Genomic DNA, 6370 nt, shown 5'->3' with positions numbered 1-6370 from the left:
CTGAAATTTAGATCTATGTAAGCCAGACTGTCTGATTTTACTTTGGGGATTGTTTCTGATGTTTATTTTCCTTCAAAAGCAGGTAAGGAGAAATAGGTATATAACAGAAGATAGTATTTGACACGTTGTTGAGCAAGCTTTTCTCAGTGATGGTAGGATGGCCAGGGAGGGGTGGGGGGAGAGGTTGAAATTTCCTACTGTTCTGCTTTCCTTGATTAAAAGGAGCTTAGCACTTCTGCTTGGTTTTTTGGTTTTGTTTTGTGTAACAAAATGAGTTCTCAGAAACTCCAGCAGAGCCCCTCTAATCAGGCCATTTTTCCCCATCTCTACTTCCTCTTTCCCCTCAGTACATAAACACAAGTCCATCTTCAAAAAAGCTATGGAAAAAAAAGAGGCTTTAACTCTTCGTATTTCCAGGTACTACCCCTTTCTCCTTCCTTTCACAATGATTCTGTTTTTAAAAGGATGGCATAAATATGCTTGCTGTCTCCATTTCTTTACCCACCTATCAATTCTTCCTCTTTAGAATTTTAAAAATCAACTTCTTCTCCACCATTCTCTCTACCACTTTTTTGCTCAGTACTCTCTAGTCTAACTTCCTTTCCAATCCATTATTAAGAAACTTTTTTCACTTGTGTATCCCCAGAACAATGTTGAAAAACTTTATTCCCTTTGTATATTTGTAAGTTGCTCCAAAATTCTTCATTATGAGTTTGTCTTATGTAAGTTTGGTTCTGGCTATCACACCCACCAAAATTTAAAGCTGAGTAGGCCCAGCAATAATCCATAGTAAGACAGAAATGGTACATCCAGAATGGGACATGAGCAGGGCCAGGGGCACAAGTAAGCTACAGAAGTAGGTGGTCTAGACATCCATGTCACCTACCATTTGTGCACCAATGCCTTTCCCTCAGCTCATACCTATGGCTGCATAGGAGGGGGGTCCCTTTATGACCAGCTGACAAAGGCAGAAAAAAAAGCAAAGTTCGATTCACAGATAGATCAGAATGGTTTGCGGGTACAAGCTGAAGATGAAATGTGGCTGCACTATAGCCCCACCCTGGGGTGATCTTGAAAGACAGTGGCCAGGGAAATTCTCCCAAGGGATAAATCCTCTCACTGGTACACCTGGCCATTCACTTTGTGTGGACAGAAGTGTAGCCACGGTTAGAATATATATAGACTCATGGCACTAGCACTTGGCTAGCTGGTTGATCAAGGGCCTGGGAGGAGAAAGATCAGGGACAAGGAGATCTGGGATAGAGGCATGTGGATGGATTATGTGAGTGGGCAAGCAGTATGCAGATGCTCACCAGAGAGCATCTACCATGAAAGAGGCACTGAAGAACCAGGTAGAGAGAATGACTCGCCAATTGATGTCAGCCAGATGCTATCAGCCACCTCAGTACTGGCACAATGGCCACGCGAATGGAGTAGCCATGGTTGCAGGAATGGGAGCAATACAGGGACCCAAGAACATGGGCTCCCACTCACAAAGGCTGCTGTAGCTACTGCCATGCTGAATGTCCAACCTGCCAGCAATGATTTCAGTGTTGAGCCCCCAAAATGGCAGTATTCTCCAAGGAGAGCAACAAGTCACTTGATGAAAAGCTAACTACATTGGATACCTTCCATCCTGGAAATGGTGGTAATTAATTTTGACTGGAATTACTACATTCTGGGTATAGTTTACCTTTTCTGCCTGCAGAGCCTCAGCCAGCACCATCTTCAGTGTTTACTGAGTGTCTGACCCATTGACATAGGATCTCACACAATGTCCCATCAGACCAAAGGACCCATTTCACAGCAAAGGAGACATGACAGTGGCACATGATCATGGGATCCACTGGCTTTATCACGTTTTGTACCATCCAGAAGATGCCAGCATGAAAAGAATGGCCTGTGAAGGCACAGCTGAGATGTCAGCACAGAGATGCTGCCAACTAAGGATGGGACACCATCTTCCAGGACTCAATAGACACTCTTATCAACAATCAGGATGGTGCTATGTACCAAAAGGAAGAAGGGATAGGTCCAGGAACCAAGGAGTTGAAGTAGGAGTGGCTCCACTTACCGTTAATCCCAGTGATGCCATTGGGGTATCTCTGTCCCCACAACTCTGAGCTTTGAGGGTTTTAAGGTCCTGATTCCCAAAGAGGAAATATTTCCATCAGGGGATATAGCAAAGTCCCACTGAACTTTAATTTACAGTTTCCACTAGGTACTTTGAGCTCCTTGTACCCAGGGACCAGCAGGCAAGAAGCAGGAGTCACCATCCTGGCAGCCAGAATTGACCCTGATCATCAGGAGGAGGCAGGGCTGCAGTTATACAATGGGAACAAAAAGGAAGATGTTTGGTACCCAGGCGATGCAGCTGGGTGCCTGTTACACTCTTGCTCAATTTTGATGGTAAATAGATAGGAACATGGCCTAAAAAGGGCATGGTGACCAGGGGCTCAACAGAGGTGCTTCCTGAGGGTGTTAAGAATCTAAAATGGACAGTAGAGGAGAGAGATGATGAGTATCATTTGGGGCCTCAAGACCAGATGCAGGAGTAGGGACTGTGGTTTGTCCCATTAACTATCAGTTTCCCCCAGGAAAAGTAGAGCTGCTCCCAGAACTTATACAAAGAAGTGGATCTGAGTAGCATTAGGAGTAGCAGGACCTGCCACCCAGGTCCACCTTCATGACTGAAGGGCTTGGCCTCTACCTGCTGGCCAACAGCCCTCAGTTATCAGCCCTCTTCAGGAATTGCCCCCCAGGGAAGAGAGCTTCCTTACCCAAGGTCACATTCTCCTCTCTGAGGACAGCATGCATCCAGTGATTGGCTGAAGCTGCGGTATAAAGGCCTGGTTCCCTCACCCCGACTCAAGACAACTTGAAAGGCCATCCCTGCTTCAGAACTCTCTGTGGGGTCAGCTGAGGCCTTTGTTGAGACTACTTTGCACCACACCTTCTCCCTCTGACCAAGGCTGCTTCCTTCCCTTCCTCCATAAGTGTTGAACCTGAAAGCACCCTGAGTACTACATGCTAATCATCTCAAAGTCTGCTGCCCAGGGAACCCAACCTGTAGCAGACTCTGTCATTGAGCTCAGTAGAATATGCCTGTCCAGAGCTGGTACTGGGAGTGAGGACATGAGCTCTCTCTCTCTGCCTGGAAAGTGTTAGGGGCACTGCACACTCCCCTCTCCAGCCATCCTTCTCTGGTGTCCCTTAGCAGATGCACTTGCCCTCTGTCCTCCCCTTCCTCTTGGCCTGCAGGTTCCAGGTCCTAGACTGGACATCAGCTCTCCCAGTTTGGGGATCTGACAGGGTTAGGAAGCACCGATTTGTTGGCTTAGCAGTGGCATGTGTAGAAATTATTTCTCAGGCATTACACCTGTGGATAGGTATTCCCCAGAGGGTTACATGGCTCTACTCTAAGTTAATCAGGGTTAGCTTTGATGCCTATGCTTTGGTCCTTTTTCCCCAAGTACTTGGAAAGTAAGTTGTCTGAGTCTGATGCAACCCACGGTCTCCAACTGTCAGGCCAAAAGGCAGCAGTAATTGCCTTCTCTTCCCTTCTAAGTGGTATGTAACCCAAAGCTCTATTTATCTATTATTCAGAATGGAAAGTGTTTACAATATTCATCCACTTACTCATCAGTACGTGAAGTCTCTTCATAGCAGTCAATTGCCCACTAATTCATAACCTAAAAACAAGTCATGAAAGCATCTGTTGTGTCATCAAGGATGGAGCTATACATGGAACTTTCAGGCCAAAGGCACCTCTTCTCAGAATCAGATCAAAATCTGTGGTGAAAATCATATTCAGGCAGACTCCACCAACACCCCGCTTCCAGAGAGCAAGGCTTTCCTGCCTCATGTAGGCAAGAATTGCCCCTGTTTTTCCAACTGGGCAGTAGAGCACCTGGAGCCCAGGGAGTGAAGTAGTGCACATGACTCCTACTGCTTCCTTCCTTCCCTGTGGTAAGTGCTTTTCTGGCTCAGCTTAGGTTACTATCATATCTTCAGCCTGGCCCAGTTCAGAATGGGAAGAAGCCCAACAGCAGGAGCTGCTGCATCTGGAAATGGACCCGCTCAATGCAGTGTAGCAGATGCAGAGGAACCAACCCAGCTGTAGCAGGGAGAGGGTCTTAGGGTACAGAGATGCACAACCACGTATGAGCAAGTTGAGACCCAAGTACCAGGGTCTAGAGGTACTACAACCCAGGCCGGGAGGCAAGCAGGACAGCCATTAGAGCCATGAGACAAGGGTAGGGCCACAGTGGGGGTGACAAGAAGCTGCATCTAAGAGTGTTAGCCTGAGGCCTCTTCAATCCCTCCTACTTAGGACCTAGGTAGACCCATCTTAAATGCCACCTTCCATAAACCTTTGGAAACCTTACCTGTTTCCTTCCATTTACAAGGAGCTCCACTAGGGGTAACACTCCTATCCTCTCTCTACCCCTTTATTTACTTTGCCTCCTGGAAAGTAAAAGATGACTACTCTGGTGGGGTAGGGGGACTGGTCATGCATGGAAGTGTCAGCTGCCTGCAGGTACAGAATCCTACTGCTCTTGCTGAGGTGGGTTCTACCCCATAGGGATCAAGGGTCAGGGGAGGCTTTCTCTGGTCTAGTGCTGTCTTGACTAGGTGGGTTAGTCAGCCTCATTATAGGATTGTATTAGCAGTCTACTTAGCAACAGACCTAAAACTACGTCCTCCAACCCAGCCTCTCTATCAATAGTAAAGGAGACACTTCGGCCTCTGGCTGCTACTCCTTTATTTCTCAGGGCCTCAGAGACCCTACAAGAGCTTTCCTCACCCCTTCAGTCTTACCCTTCTTTGAATTCCCATTGTGGCTTTTGGTATATCCTTAGTAGGCTGGTTCATAATTTGGGTAACTACCTTATTTCCTTCCCTTACTAGTTGCAAAGATCTAAGAGAAGACACTCTGGAGGTCAGCTGAATAGACAAAGATGAATGAAGAAACTAACTTGAGGAGACAGACATGGAAACAAACAATGACTACGCCATGTGATGAGCTTGCTAATGGGGGTTGCAGGCAAGGCTCTGTTAGTAGCACCAGTGAGGGGAGCCCACCTCTGCAGGGGAGGGGAAAGCTTAGCATGTGTGACAGCTTCACCAGCCCAGTGTCCTCTCCATTTCTGGGAGACATTTGTATTTCAGCTGCTTAGCATCCATACCTCCCTGTTTTAATAAAAATACTTTGCTTTCCTTTTCATGGAACCCTCCTTTCTCTCATCCATGTGATTCGATTCCCAGCATCAGGGGGAAACAAGGGACCCTAGACCAAGCCAATCAGGGCATTGAATCCTTATGGCCGCAGGGACTCATTCAGGAACAAGGTCAATCCCAAGTTGGTCAAATCAGAGTGAACCCTGGAACCTTTGTAAACTGCAAGGAAAGAGAGCTCGCTTTGTTTTGTGCTGAACTTAGTGCTCTGACGAAAGCCTGGAGCTAAGCAGCCCTTTTGCCACCATTAGGGAACAGCCTGGATAGGAAATGGAGCCAGCATCCAGGAATGGAGCTGAAAGAGAGTAAACAGGTCCAGATAGCACCTCTGGAGCCCCTGAATTCACTGCAGCATTTGACTTTTCTAGTACCCAGCCAATAAATGCCTTTCTTGCATGACCAATTTTGGGTTTTTAGTCATTTTGCAACTAAAGTGTACTGACTAATACCCTCTTAGGTAAGATCAGAAAAGAGGTTTCAACATGTTTCCTTAACCCTAAGGTTTGGTGAGGGTACCTAAAGTTCTATTTGTTAAAAAAAAGAAGAAGAAGAAGAAGAAAAATGTTCTATTGCAATGGAAAGTAGCAAGCCATATTTTTCTATTTCTCCAAATTGTTTTAAATGTGTATCTCTTGGGCACAGATTTTAGATCCCCTGCCACGGTCACTCTGCCACCTTGATAAGGGTCTAGTATCCAGAATATATAAAGAACTCTTATAACTCGACAATAAAGACAACCCAATTAAAAAATGGGCAAAGAAATTTCAATAGATATTTCTCCAAAGAAGATACATAAATGGGTAATAGGCACCTGAGAAGGTGCTCAACATCTTTAGTCATCAGGGAAAGGCAAATCAAAACTACAATGAGATACCACTTCACACCCACTAGGATGACTAGAATCAAAAAGAAGGACAACAACAAGTGCTGGTGAGAATGTGGAGAAATTGGAACCCTTACACATTGCCGACAGGAATGTAAAATGATGCAGCTGCTTTGGAAAACAGTCTGGCAGTTCCTCAAACTATTAAACATAGAGTCACCATAACTCAGCAATTCCATTCCTAGGTATATAGCCAAGAGGACTGAAAACTTATGTTCACACAAAAAGTTGTACACAAATGTTCATAGC

Source organism: Equus quagga, chromosome 5, assembly GCF_021613505.1.
Source record: "Equus quagga isolate Etosha38 chromosome 5, UCLA_HA_Equagga_1.0, whole genome shotgun sequence".
Classification (NCBI taxonomy): domain Eukaryota; kingdom Metazoa; phylum Chordata; class Mammalia; order Perissodactyla; family Equidae; genus Equus; species Equus quagga.
The sequence above is the reverse complement of the archived record's forward strand: the minus strand, read 5'-3'. Positions refer to the sequence as shown.